The following is a 16202-nucleotide window of genomic DNA, read 5'->3' on the forward strand; positions in this document are numbered from 1 at the left end:
GATCCCACATGCCGCGGAGCAACTAAGCCCATGCACCACAACTATAGAGCCTGCGCTCTAGAGCCCATGAGCCACAACTACTGACCCCACGTGCCACAACTCCTGAAGCCCGTGAGCTTAGAGCCCGTGCTCCGCAACAAAGACAAGCCACCACAACGAGAAGCCCGCGCACCACAACGATGAGTAGACCCTGCTCACCGCAACTAGAGAAAGCCCGCGTGCAGCAATGAAGACCCAACACAGCCAAAAATAAATAAATAAATTTATTTATTTAATAATAAAATTTTAAATGTTACCTTGACTCTCTTTATTCTTTGTACTTTCTTTTCATGAGCTCTGAATGGAAAGCAATGCTCAGAATGTTCTGTTGCAGATAGATACATCTTGCAGCATTTCATTTCACAGAACCTAGAAACATAGATGAAGCATGGCTCCTGGAACAGAGAAAAGAAAGCAGCAATAAATATCTCTTTTGCAGTGGAAACTTTCCAGAACAACTTGTGCCATGAGTCTATCAGAAAATAAAAATCATTAGTAGTAAATATTAACAGAAAATTATAATTTTAAATTTATATATATACAGAATATATATACACACACACATATATGTAAACTGTATGTGCATATATGATTTCAGATTGCTCACATACACTACTATATAATATGCTCTGTATTAATTATTACAAAATTCAACATGAAATTATGTGAGCAAAGCCTATAAACTACTGTATGTTTTCCTGAATAAATGCTTTAAAATCTGAATCACAGGAAAATGATAGCCACCTTTAAAAATTTAGCAGTAGATTTCAATAGAACCTGCAGAACTTAATAAAAAAGTGTTAGTAAGTATCCTTATTTTGTCAAGTCCTACCTTCCATGGATAGAAAGCTTGGCAGAAACAGTAGGTCAGGTATAAAAAAAAAAGATTCTGCTGATTAAAAAAATAACAGCCATGCTAGGAAGTATAGTGCATAAGTACATTCCATTCCATTTCTAACCCCCAGAATAGAGTGATTGCAGTAAAGGACAAAACCAGATAGGACCTCTCTTCAGATTCAAATGTTTTAAAACGACAATAATTCTGGGAAGGCTCTTCACTAGGACACTTTGAAATGGCAAAAGAAAAACCAAAAGGTACTTTTATTCCAGGAACAGCTGAGCTGTAGTTAAGCCCAATGGCTAGATCCCCACACTGCAGCAAAAGAAAGAATCACAGTTCAATATTTAAAGCAGAAAATGTATATATTGTGTTGATAAAATGGAAGATTAGTGTGAAAAGGTACCAAATTGTATGCATTTTTATATGTCCTTGAATATTGCTCTAAACTGGGTATAAACGCTTCATATGTTAGAGACTAGTTCATTGTTATACTTCTTTAAAGCTAATTGCATTTTCACACAAAAAGCATAATTTTTGAGCTAAAAAGAGCTAGAAAATTACCTAATCTAATCCTCTCATTTTACAAATGAAAAAAAAAAAATAGATTTCCTGCATATTTGAATGTCTTATCCAAGGTGACCCTGCAAGAGAGGGTTGGAACCAGCACTTGCCTCCTAGTTTAGGTAGCACACCATTTACATTGTATGGTTGTCTGTATAGGCTTAGGCTCCCAGTCATTAGCTATGTGATTCTGAGTAAGACTCAGTTTCCTCATATAAGGGTGATAACTGTATTTAACTCAAAAGGTTAAAGTAATCTTCATAAAAGTGACATGCATGCTCCACAGACACTTAAAATGTCTGGTGTTATGTGTCCAATAAGTATTATTATAATTAGTTGTTACTATTGTGTTGAAATAAAAAACTCCATCAAACCTAAATAGGATGCCTACCATTTAGAGCAGTGCTTCTCAACCCAGCTTCATATAAGAATATCCTAAAGAGCCCCTTTGAAACACAAGCCTTACCCCAGAAAAAATTTATCTGAAATTCTACGGAAGCATCCTAGAATTGTGGCTTTTTCAATGAGTTCTCTCAGAGAATTTTGACACAGTCCAGTCAGTACTGGCTCACAGATCAGCATCTGGGAACCACTAGCAAGACTTCAGAGATGCAATCCAAGAAAATCTCTCTATCCAAAGACAGGGATAAAAGAGAGGGCTTTACAAGTGTCATCAGGAATCTTTTGATGTGACAAATATGTTCATTATCTTGATTGTGGTCATGGTTCCATGGGTGTACACATATATCAAAGTTTATAAAATTTATAAAATTTAAATATGTGCAAGTTATTGCATGCCATTTATAGTTCAATAAAACTCTTTTTTTCTGAAAATGCCTATTATGAGAATTCTTAAGCAAAAGCAGCTTTCATGTGAATTTTTGTTCAAAATCACATTGCAAACAAAAAATAGAAAACACAAAATAACATGTATAAGTTAATCTAAATATTCATAAAATATTTAAATAAATATTCAAATAAAATAATTAAATATAAAAGGCCTAAAACTGCCAATTAAAATACATAAGTAAAATAACCATACTACCCAAAGCAATCTACAGATTTAATGCAATCCCTATCAAATTTCCCATGACATTTTTCACAGAACTAGAACAAAAATCCTAAAATTTATATGGAACCACAAAAGACCCAGAATTGCCAAAACAATTCTGAGGAAAAAGAAAAAAGCTGGAGGCATAACCCTCCCAGACTTCAGACAATACTACAAAACTACAGTAATCAAAAGAGTGTGGTACTTGCACACACACAAAAAAAACACATAGATCAATGGAACAAAATAAAGAGCCCAGAAATAAACCCACACACCTAAAGTCAATTAATCTTCAACAAAGGAGGCAAGAATATACAATGGAAAAATGAGTCTCTTCAGTAAGTGTTGTTGAAAAAGCTGGACTGCCCCACATAAATCAATGAAGTTAGAACACTCCCTCACACCATACACAAAAATAAACTCAAAATGGCTTAAAGACTTAAATATAAGATCTGACATCATAAAACTCCTAGAAGAGAACATAGGTAAAACATTCTCTGACATAAATCATAGCAATATTTTCTTAGATCACTCTTCCAAGGCAAAAGAAATAAAAGCAAAAATAAACAAATGAGACCTAATCAAACTTATAAGCTTTGCACAACAAAGGAAAAGATACTATAAAACTCCTAGAGGAAAACATAGGCAGCACACTCTTTGACATAAATTGCAGCAATATTTTTGGGCTCTGTCTCCCAGAGTAACTGAAACCAAAAAAAAAAAATAAACAAATGAGACCTAATTAAACTCAAAAGCTTTTGCACAGCAAAGGAAACCATAAACAAAATAAAAAGACAACCTACAGACTGGGAGAAAATATTTGCAAATGATGCAACCAACAGGGGTTTAATTTCCAAAATATATAAACAGCTCATACAACTCAATATCAGAAAAAGAAACAACACAATCAAAACATGGGCAGAAGACCTAAATAGACATTTCTCTGAAGAAGACATATGGATGGCCAAAAGCCACGTGAAAAGATACTCAACATCACTAATTATAAGAGAAATGCAAATCAAAACTAAAATGAGGTATCACCTCACACCAGTCAGAATGGCCATCATTAAGAAGTCTACAAATAATAAATGCTGGAGAGGGAGTGGAGAAAAAAGAATGCTCCTACACAGTTGGTGGGAATGTAAATTGGTGCAGCCACTATGGAGAACAGTATAAAGGTTCCTTAAAAAACTAAAATAGAGTTATCATATGAGCCAGTGATACCACTCCTGGGCATATACGCAGAGAAAACTCTAATTCCAAAAGACGCATGCACCCCAATGTTCATAGCAGCACTATTTACAATAGCCGAGACATGGAAGTAGCCTAAATGCCCATTGACAGATGAATGTATAAAGATGTGGTGTATATTTATATACACACACACACACACACACACACACACACACACACACACACACAAAATGGAATATTACTCAGTCATTAAAAAGAATGAAACAATGCCATTTGCAGCAACATGGATGGACCTGGAGATTATTATACTAAGTGAAGTAAGTCAGACAGAGAAAGACAAATATTATATGATATCACATACATGGAATCTAAAAAATAAGACAAATGAACTTATTTACAAAACAGAAACAGACTCATACACAAGGAAAACAGAATTATAGTTACCAGAGGGGAAAGGAGGGAAGGAATAAATTGGGGTTTCGGATTAGCAGATACAAATTACTATACATAAAATATATAAACAACAAGGTCCTACTGTATATAGAACAGAAAACTATATTCAGTATCTTATAATAACCTACAATGGAAAACAATCTGAAAAAGAATATATATATACATATATATATACATAAAACTGAATCACTTTGCTGTACACCTGAAACTAACATGATATTGTAAATCAAGTAGAGTTCAATAAAAAAAAATTTTTAAATACAAACATAGACTACAAAGGATTAATCTAAAAATAAAAGCACAAAGAAAGAATAGAAAAAGCATAACAATCAAACTTTAGCCTAAAGAAAGCTGCTGTGGTTATATTAATATTATACAAATTATACTCTAATTATACTCTAAGTCAAAAAAACATTTTGAGGGGTAAAGACATTTTCTCATTACTGATAATTATTCTACTTGGAACTTAATGTGAATGTGCCCTATGATGTTTGGTATCTCTCTTTTTAACATTAAAAAGAGTTGCATATTTTTAGATTTTTAAGGAACCTCTGTACTGTTATCCATAGTGCCTGTAACAATTCACATTCCCACCAACAGTGCAAGAGGGTTCCCTTCTCTCCACACCCTCTCCAGCATTTATTGTTTGTAGATTTTTTGATGATGGCCATTCTGACTGGTGTGAGGTGATAGATACCTCATTGTAGTTTTGATTTGCATTTCTCTAATGATTAGTGATGTTGAGCATCCTTTCATGTGTTTGTTGGCAATCTGTATATCTTCTTTGAAGAAATGTCTGTTTAGGTCTTCTGCCCATTTTTGGATTGGGCTGTTTGTTTTTTTGATATTGAGCTGCATGAGCTGCTTGTAAATTTTGGAGATTAATCCTTTGTCAGTTGCTTCATTTGCAAATATTTTCTCCCATTCTGAGGGCTGTCTTTTTGCACCCAGCAATCCCACGACTGGGCACATACCCTGAGAAAACCAGAATTCAAAAAGAGTCATGTACCACGATGTTCATTACAGCTCTATTTACAATAGCCAGGACATGGAAGCAACCTAAGCGTCCATCGACAGATGAATGGATAAAGAAGATGTGGCAGATATATACAATGGAATATTACTCAGCCATAAAAAGAAACAAAATTGAGTTATTTGTAGTGAGGTGGATGGACCTAGAGTCTGTCATACAGAGTGAAGTAAGTCAGAAAGAGAAAAACAAATACCGTATGCTTACACATATATATGGAATCGAAAAAAAAAATGGTTATGAAGAACCTAGGGGCAGGACGGAATAAAGACACAGACCTACTAGAGAATGGACTTGAGGAAACGGGAAGGGGGAAGGGTAAGCTGGGAGAAAGTGAGAGAATGGTATGGACATACAAACACTACCAAATGTAAAATCGATAGCTAGTGGGAAGCAGCCGCATAGCACAGGGAGATCAGCTCAGTGCTTTGGGATCATCTAGAGGGGTGGGATAGGGAGGGTGGGAGGGAGGGAGACATAAGAGGGAAGAGATACGGTGATATATGTATATGTATACCTGATTCACTTTGTTATAAAGCAGAAACTAACACACCATTATAAAGGAATATTATTCCAATAAAAATGTTAAAAAGAAAAAAAAAGAACAAAAAAGAATTTGGGAATGCAGAGGAAACAAATTCATGTGGAAAATTAGAGAAAGCTTCATAGAGGAACATATTTTTTATCAGTGTATGAAAAAAATGAATAAATATATGCAATATGAAAAGAAAAAAAGAAGAATTGCATAAGAAAAAAAACCTCAAGGAACAGGGTTTTTTTTTAAAATAAATTTATTTATTTATTTTTGGCTGCTTTGGGTCTTCGTTGCGGTGTGCGGGCTTTTCTCTAGTTGCAGCGAGCGGGGGTTACTCTTCGTTGCAGTGCGCCAGCTTCTCATTGTGGTGGCTTCTCTTGTTGCAGGGCACAGGCTCTAGGCACACGAGTTTCTGTAGTTGTGGCACATGGCTCAGTAGTTGTGGCTCACAGGCTCTAGAGCACAGGCTCAGTAGTTGTGGCGCACGGGCTTAGTTGCTCCACGGCATATGGGATCTTCCCAGACCAGGGCTCAAACCTGTGTCCCCTGCATTGGCAGGCAGATTCTTAACCACTGCGCCACCAGGGAAGTCCCGAGGAACAGATCATTTTGATCTATATGAACTTTTCCAGAGAGTCAGGAATAAAGGGGAACATTCCTCAACTCATTTTATGAGTTTAGTTTTTAAAATAATGGTATCAAAATCTCAGGTCAGTATGAGAAAAGAAAAGCATGAGTAAGAAAAAAATTTCACTTATGATATACTCATAAACACTATTAGCAAAGCAAATCAGCAATGCATTTAAAAAAATCATGTCTAAGCTGAATTTAACCCAGGAATTCAAGAATGCTAAGCAGTAGAAAATCTACTAATGTAAAAAATATATTATAGTCTGGCCATCATCCGTTTGTATATTCAGTCTCTCATCTAGAACTCATTCCAATCACATCTTTATCCCCTGAATCTACTCTTGTCAAGTCATCAGTGACTGATTTTGCAAAACCCAATGGTCAATTCTTACTCCCATTTAACCTAATTTATTAACAACATATGACAGTTGATCCTTCCTTCTTCCTGGAAACATTTGCTACACCTGGCTTCCAGGATATTACCATACCTTCTTGATTTTTCTCCACCTTATTGTCTATTTTGCTCACCTCTATCCCCAGTTCCTTAAACACGTTAACCTTATAGGAGATGCTCAATACATTTTTTTAATTTACTGAGAATCTTAGAGAGCCCTTCAAATAGTTCCCAACTCACTGTTTGGAAATGAGCAATGTAAATCCTACAGAGATAAAATCTCTTGCCTTAATTCATGCAATGGGCTAGTAAAAGAAACGGATTTATAACCCAGGTCTCCTGACTCCAATTCAATGCTCTTTCCAGCTACCTCTGATGTTTGAATTTCAATTTCTTTTCATCTTAGGGCTGGTTAAAATATATCTTATTAGGGTTGCAACCATTAAAAATTGTATGAATAATTCTACAAACAATAAATTGGAGAGGGTATGGAGAAAAGGGGACCTTCCTGCACTGTTGGTGGGAATGTGAATTGGTACAACCACTATGGAGAACAGTATGGAGGTTCCTTAAAAAACTAAAAACAGGGCTTCCCTGGTGGCATAGTGGTTAAGAATCCGCCTGTCAATGCAGGGAAACAGGTTCATGCCCTGGTCTGGGAAGATCCCACATGCCACGGAGCAACTAAGCCGGTGCTCCTCAACTACTGAGCCTGTGCTCTAGAGCCCATGAGCCACAACTACTGAGCCCGCATGCCACAACTACTGAAGCCTGTGCACCTAGAGCCTGTGCTCCGCAACAAGAGAAGCCACCGCAATAAGAAGCCCACACACCACAACAAAGAGTAGCCCCCGCTCGCTGCAACTACAGAAAGACCCCACATGTAGCAATGAAGACCCAACACAGCCAAAAATAAATAAATTTATTTTAAAAAAAACTAAAAACTAAACACAAAACTACCATGTGATCCAGCAGTCCCACTCCTGGGCATAAATCCAGAGAAAATCATAATTCGAAAAGATATATGCACACAAATGTTAATTACAGCACTATTTACAATAGCCAAGACACAGAAGCAACCTAAATGTCCATCAACAGAAGAATGGATAAAGAAGATGTGATACATACACACAGTGGAATATTACATAGCCATAAAAAAGAAAGAAATAATGCCATTTGCAACAACGTGGATGGACCTAGAGATTATCATACTAAGTAAAGTAAGTCAGACAAAGAAAGACAAATATCATACGATATCACTCCCATGTGGAATCTAATTTAAGAAAATGGTATGAATGAACTTATTTACAAAGCAGAAACAGATTTACAGATATTGAAAACAAACTTAGGGTTACCAAAGGGGAAATGTGGCAGAAGGGATAAATCAGGAGCTTGGGATTAAGATACACACACTATTATATATAAGATGGATGACCAACAAGAACCTACTGTATAGCACAGAGAACTCTACTCAATATTCTGTGATAACCTATATGAGAAAAGAATCTGAAAAAGAATGAATACATGTATATGTATAACTTAATCACTTTGCTAGACACCTGAAACTGACACAACGTTGTAAATGAACTATACTCCAATAAAGTTTTTTAAAAAAAAGAAATAACAGGGGCAGACACCAAAAACAACAGGAACTACGGACCTGCAGCCTGCGAAAAGGAGACCCCAAACACAGTAAGTTAAGCAACAATGAGAAGAAAGAGAAACACACAGCAGATGAAGGAGCAAGGCAAAAACCCACCAGACCAAACAAATGAAGAGGAAATAGGTAGTCCACCTGAAAAATATTTCAAAGTAATGATAGTAAAGATGATCCAAAATCTTGGAAATAGAATGGAGAAAATACAAGAAACGTTTAACAAGGACCTAGAAGAACTAAAGAGCAAACAAACAATGATAACACAATAAATGAAATTAAAATTCTCCAGAAGGAATCAATAGCAGAATAACTGAGGCAGAAGAACGGATAAGTGACCTTGAAGATAAAATAGTGGAAATAACTACCACAGTGCAGAATAAAGAAAAAAGAATGAAACGAATTGAGGACAGTCTCAGAGACCTCTGGGACAACATTAAATGCACCAACATTTGAATTATAGGGGTCCCAGAAGAAGAAGAGAAAAAGAAAGGGACTGAGAAAATATTTGAAGAGATTATAGTTGAAAACTTCCCTAATATGGGAAAGGAAATAGTCAATCAAGTCCAGGAAGCACAGAGAGTCCCATACAGGATAAATCCAAGGAGAAACACACCAAGACACATATTAATCAAACTATCAAAAATTAAATACAAAGAAAAAATATTAAAAGCAGCAAGGGAGAAACAACAAATAACATACAAGGGAATCCCCATAAGGTTAACAGCTGATCTTTCAGCAGAAACTCTGCAAGCCAGAAGGGAGTGGCAGGACATACTGAAAGTGATGAAACGGAAAAACCTACAACCAAGATTATTCTACACAGCAAGGATCTCATTCAGATTCGACAGAGAAATTAAAACCTTTAGAGACAAGCAAAAGCTAAGAGAATTCAGCACCAACAAACCAGCTTTACAACAAATGCTAAAGGAACTTCTCTAGGCAGGAAACAAAAGAGAAGGAAAAGACCTACAATAACAAACCCAAAACAATTCAGAAAATGGTAATAGGAACATACATACCAATAACCACCTTAAATGTAAATGGATTAAATCCTCCAACCAAAAGATATAGACTGGCTGAATGGATACAAAAACAAGACCCGTATATATGCTGTCTACAAGAGATCCACTTCAGACCTAGGGACACATACAGAATGAAAGTGTAAAAGATATTCCATGCAAATGGAAATCAAAAGAAAGCTGGAGTAGCAATTCTCATATCAGACAAAATAGACTTTAAAATAAAGACTATTACAAGAGACAAAGAAAGACACTACATAATGATCAAGGGATCAATCCAAGAAGAAGAGATAACAATTGTAAATATTTATGCACCCAACATAGGAGCACCTCAATACATAAGGCAAATGCTAACAGCCATAAAAGGGGAAATCGACAGTAACACAATAATAGCAGGGGACTTTTAACACCCTGATTCACCAATGGGCAGATCATCCAAAATGAAAATAAATAAGGAAACACAAGCTTTAAATGACACATTAAATAAGATGGACTTAATTGATATTTATAGGACATTCCATCCAAAATCAACAGAATACACTTTTTTCTCAAGTGTTCATGGAACATTCTGCAGGATAGATCATATCTTGAGTCACAAATCAAGCCTCGGTAAATTTAAGAAAATTGAAATCGTATCAAGTATTTTTCCGACCACAACGCTATGAGACTAGATAGCAATTACAGGAAGAAATCTGTAAAAAATACAAACACAGGGAGGTGAAACAATACACTAAATACCCAAGAGATCACTGAAGAAGTCAAAGAGGAAATCAAAAAATACCTAGAAACAAATGACAATGAAAACACAATGACCCAAAACCTATGGGATGCAGCAAAAGCAGTTCTAAGATGGAAGTTTACAGCAATACAATCCTACCTCAAGAAACAAGAAACATCTCAAATAAACAACCTAACCTTACACCTAAAGTAATTAGAGAAAGAAGAACAAAAAAACCCCAAAGTTAGCAGAAGGAAAGAAATCATAAAGATCAGATCAGAAATAAATGAAAAAGAAATGAAGGAAACAATAGCAAAGATCAATAAAACTAAAGGCTGGTTCTTTGAGAAGATTAAAAATATTGATAAACCATTAGCCAGACTCGTCAAGAAAAAAACGGGGAAAGACTCAAATCAATAGAATTAGAAATGAAAAAGGAGAAGTAACAACTGACACTGCAGAAATACAAAGGATCATGAGAGATTACTACAAGCAACTCTATGCCAATAAAATGGACAACCTGGAAGAAATGGATAAATTCTTAGAAAAGCACAACCTTCCAAGACTGAATCAGGAAAAAACAGAAAACATAAACAGCCCAATCACAAGCACTGAAATAAAGATTGTGATTAAAAATCTTCCAACAAATAAAAGGCCAGGGCCAGATGGCTTCACAGGCGAATTCTATCAAACATTTAGAGAAGAGCTAACACCTATCCTTCTCAAACTCTTCCAAAATATAGCAGAGGGAGGAACACTCCCAAACTCATTCTACGAGGCCACCATCACCCTGATACCAAAACCAGACAAAGATGTCACAAAGAAAGAAAACTACAGGCCAATATCACTGATGAACATAGATGCAAAAAACCTCAACAAAATACTAGCAAAGAGAATGCAGCAGCACATTTAAAGGATCATACACCATGATCAAGGGGGGTTTATCCCAGGAATGCAAGGATTCTTCAATATACGCAAATCAATCAATGTGACACACCATATTAACAAATTGAGGAGAAAAACCATATGATCATCTCAAAAAATTCAGAGAAAGCTTTTGACAAAATTCAACACCCCTTTATGATAAAAACCCTCCAGAAAGTAGCCATAGAGGGAACTTACCTCAACGTAATAAAGGCCATATATGACAAACACACAGCCAACATCGTTCTCAATGGTGAAAAACAGAAACCATTTCCTCTAAGATCGGGAACAAGACAAGGTTGCCCACTCTCACCACTGTTATTCAACATAATTTTGGAAGTTTAAGCCACAGCAATCAGAGAAGAAAAAGAACTGAAAGGAATCCAAATCAGAAAAAAAGAAGTAAAACTGTCACTGTTTGCAGATGACATGACACTATACATAGAGAATCCTAAAGATGCTACCAGAAAAGTACTAGAGCTAATCAATGATTTTGGTAAAGTAGCAGGATACAAAATTAATACACAGAAATCTCTTGCATTCCTATACACTAATGATGAAAAATCTGAAAGAAAAATTAATGAAACACTCCCATTTACCATTGCAACAAAAAGAGTAAAATACCTAGGAATAAACCTACCTAGGGAGACAAAAGACCTGTATGCAGAAAACTATAAGACACTGATGAAAGAAATTAAAGATGATACAAACAGATGGAGAGATATACCATGTTCTTGGATTGGAAGAATCAACATTGTGAAAATGACTATACTGCCCAAAGCAATCTACAGATTCAATGCAATCCCTATCAAACTACCAATGGCATTTTTCACAGAACTAGAACAAAAAATTTTACAATTTGTATGGAAACACAAAAGACCCTGAATAGCCAAAGCAATCTTGAGAAAGAAAAACGGAGCTGGAGGTATCAGGCTCCTGGACTTTAGACTATACTACAAAGCTACAGCAATCAAAACATTATGGTACTGGCACAGAAATAGAAATATAGATCGATGGAACAGGATAGAAAGCCCAGAGATAAACCCACGCACATATGGTCACCTTAGTTTTGATAAAGGAGGTGAGACTATACATTGGAGAAAAGACAGCCTCATCAATAAGTGGTGCTGGGAAAACTGGACAGCTACATGTAAAAGAATGAAATTAGAACATTCCCTAACACCATACACAAAAATACACTCAAAATGGATTAAAGACCTAAATGTAAGGCCAGACACTGTAAAACGCTTAGAGGAAAACATAGAGGCAGAACACTCTATTTCATAAGTCACAGCAAGATCCTTTTTGACCCACCTCCTAGAGAAATGGAAATAAAAACAAAAATAAACAAATGGGACCTAATGAAACTTAAAGCTTTTGCACAGCAAAGGAAACCATAAACAAGAAGAAAAGACAACTGTCAGAATGGGAGAAAATATTTGCAAACGAAGCACTGACAAAGGATTAATCTCCAAAATTTACAAGCAGCTCATGCAGCTCAATATCATAAAAACAAACAACCCAATCCAAAAGTGGGGAGAAGACCTAAACACACATTTCCCCAAAGAAGATATACAGATGGTCAGAATGGCCATCATCAAAAAATCAAAAAATCTACAAACAATAAATGCTGGAGAGGGCGTGGAGAACAGGGTGCACTGTTGGTGGGAATGTAAATTGGTACAGCCACTATGGAGAACAGTATGGAGGTTCCTTAAAAAACTAAAAATAGAGCTACCATACAACCCAGCAATGCCACTACTGGGCATATACCCTGAGAAAACCATAATTCAAAAAGAGTCATGTACCACAATGTTCATTACAGCTCTATTTACAATAGCCAGGACATGGAAGCAACCTAAGTGTCCATCAACAGATGAATGGATAAAGAAGGTGTGGCACATATATACAATGGAATATTACTCAGCCATAAAAAGAAATGAAATTGAGTTATTTGTAGTGAGGTGGATGGACCTAGAGTCTGTCATACAGAGTGAGGTAAGTCAGAAAGAGAAAAACAAATACCGTATGCTAACACATATATATGGAATCTAAAAAGAAAAAAAAATGGTTATGAAGAACCTAGGGGCAGGACGGAATAAAGACACAGACCTACTAGAGAATGGACTTGAGGACACGGTGAGGGGGAAGGGTAAGCTGGGACAAAGTGAGAGATTGGCATGGACATATATACACTATCAAATGTAAAATCAATAGCCACATAGCACAGGGAGATCAGTTTGGTGCTTTGTGACCACCTAGAGGGATGGGATAGGGAGAGTGATAGGGAGATGCAGGAGGGAGGAGATATGGGGATATATGTATATGTATGGTTGATTCACTTTGTTATAAAGCAGAAACTAACACACCATTGTAGAGCAATTATACTCCAATAAAGATGTTAAAAAAAAAAAAAGAAATACCAGTTTGGGGAGCAACAAAAATTATGTTTGGAAATTAATAAAATTTGGTGTCATACACATTAAATTCAGAAAAAAAAGTATATGAATAACCAGGCAAATCACCCTACATTTTAGGGGGGAAAAATGCACTGTCAACAATAGGAAGATAACACCTCGGTTTCTGAGTCTAAGCGTTTTATTAATCAGTATTTCACAGTTAGGGGAATGCATATCTTAATTTACCATGTTCATTTAAATTCATCCCTTTAAATATATGAACTCTTTGAGGAAAGAGAGCATGTCTTACTCATCCATGTATTCTTAGCACATGAACCTGTACCTGCTACATAGTTGGTGCTCAATAAATATCTGATGAACAAGTGAATAATGAATTAATGGGTGAAAGCTATAATGAAGATTCAGTTTTCCTAATTAGAATTTAAAGTTCTACTGTGGGAACAACTGTTTCTGAATTTGGGAAATCAAAAGTTGGGAACTGGATCTATTCTCTTGCTCTGATCCCTTTGGCAACTTTTCACAAATCCCTGACCTGCTCCTGATCTTTGCTTTTACATTTGGAATAGTGGTCTGAATGTGCTTCTCAGGCATCATAATTCTATTCAAGCAGTATTTTTCCAGTACTTGCAAATCGTTAAGTGAAAGGAGACACATTCACCAAGAATTATTATTTTATAATGGCATGTAAGAGAAGGGTTCTTCAAATCAGTTTGCAAAAACAGCCACTTCAGCAGCTTCCTATCTCTGTCCCAGTTTTCTAAATCAGCCAATAATAATTATTCCCTATAAATCAGACCTCCCTGAAGTTTTCTTCTTCTTTACAGTTGCAGCAAGCTGGCTGCTTTTCCCTCATTACATTTTAAGTCTTTGTTTTGTTTGCACAGTTCCCTTTCTTCCTACCATTGTAATTCTTACTGTGTCACAAGATGCTAAATTAATGGGTGCAAAAATGTTGGTTTCTAGCAGCTTTTAATAAAAAATGTATCCTAATTACAAAAGAAAAAGGAATTAAAAAACAAAACACTCCACTCTTTGCAAGGACTGATCTACTTGCAAATTCTGACAAACAACTTTATTTCCCATTTCCTGGCCATTCAGAGATCTACATGCAGCAACACTCAGTAAAAGAACTCCTCTGTATATGGGAGAGAAGTTATTCTATACACATGCTTAGCACCCAATAGGAAAGAAAAATAACAAGCATGATAGAGAAAGCACAGCCAAGTCCAGCTTCTGAAATACTGATGATCTCTTTAGACCGAAGCCCTAAGATACAGCCCTCTAGACTCACAGAGAAAGACTTAGGGATCAAAGAAAGAAAAGTAGTGATTGATTACCCTAATGCATTATTTAAGCAGAGGAAATGGTAATATAAACAGTTCTCTGAGAGATTAAATATCAATTAAACATTTACAAAACCGGATATCCGGTCCAATTAATCCTCCCTTTTTTGTGCTATCACTGTATATCGAACATATTATGCTATTGCCTTTATCACTCTGTGTTTATATATATATATATATATATATATATATATATATATATATATATATATATATATATATATAAATATCTCCTCTACCCGAAGAAGACTCAGAGCACTTTAAAAAGTTCAGGAATTCATCATTTTTGCTCACAGAGATTGGCATAAAGATGGCATGTTATTGATGCATATTTGTTGGATATATGATTTTGTAAGGAAACTTGCCAATGGTTACTCTTTAAGGACAACCAAGGGAAAGACAAAGTTGCTTTTACTAATTTCTCCATTTCAATCCAGTAACTAAAATCACACCCAAATGTTCCCTATGTGTCCTCCCCCATTTAAGCTACTTTTGATTGCTCCACCCAATTGGTAAACAAGAACATGTGTTGCTGTTGTTTAAACTTATTAAAAAGAAGATAATATTTTGGGTTCCAAAGCCTACAACATCTAATTATGATATTGTTATGCTTATTTAACATAACTACACAGATTATTTTAAAGTGTTTTTACTGAGCTTCCATGAAACCTGAAAAGGGTAATCTGAGATTAAAATGACAGTATATTAATATCAAAAAATTGTTTTAGGAGACTAAAAGAAAATTGTAGAGAAAGATTCACTAGCAATAGTCTCATTAACAAATGAACAAGGATATGAAACTGATCAGCAGTAGCTGAATTATTGAGCCCCAGGCCCTTCTGCTCCAGTTTTATGAGTCAAAAATCAAAACTGCATGAACTAGTGAATACCCAATCTTCACAAACATCAGAGTCAAATTAAAGAAATTACCCAACGAACCAAATGCAGCTCAGCAGATCATCAAACCATTAAAACTTCAACTTTATACCAAAGAAAGAACCATACACACCGTGATCTTGTGCAAATGGAATAATAATAGCCAGATGGAACAATAAACTCTGATGCTTTGCAACATGATCCTTGGCACAGTGAATATATGTCATGTGGAAAGTCAATAGGGGGTCATCATAGAATCATCAAAACGAGGCTCAGGAAATTCATCCTGAACAAAGAGAAGAAAGGCCTTGAATTTTAAGAAGTCAAGATGACAAGATGATATGGGTATAATAGAAACAGCAGGAATGTTAAAGTGGGATACAGCCAGATACTAACAATAAATCTAACACCTATTAGTTGTGGCATTAAATTGTTAGCTCTTTTGTTTCTTCTAGAACCTAAGAGTCAAGGCATGCACGTCATAGAGTAGCCAGGATTAAATATTAGATTCTTCTAA

General features: G+C 35.7%; 1 long non-coding RNA gene across 1 annotated transcript in view; it reads right to left on the reverse strand.

Moving 5' to 3' along the window:
- LOC309636911 overlaps positions 1–9534 on the reverse strand; it is a 267301-nt gene extending 257767 nt beyond the window's left edge. The window contains exon 1 of the long non-coding RNA XR_014250309.1: positions 297–9534. This is a non-coding gene — a long non-coding RNA (uncharacterized lncRNA). The remainder of the gene's footprint in view (positions 1–296) is intronic.
- Positions 9535–16202: the final 6668 nt, after the last annotated feature.

Source organism: Balaenoptera physalus (assembly GCF_965194825.1).
Source record: "Balaenoptera physalus genome assembly, chromosome: 10".
NCBI lineage: Eukaryota > Metazoa > Chordata > Mammalia > Artiodactyla > Balaenopteridae > Balaenoptera > Balaenoptera physalus.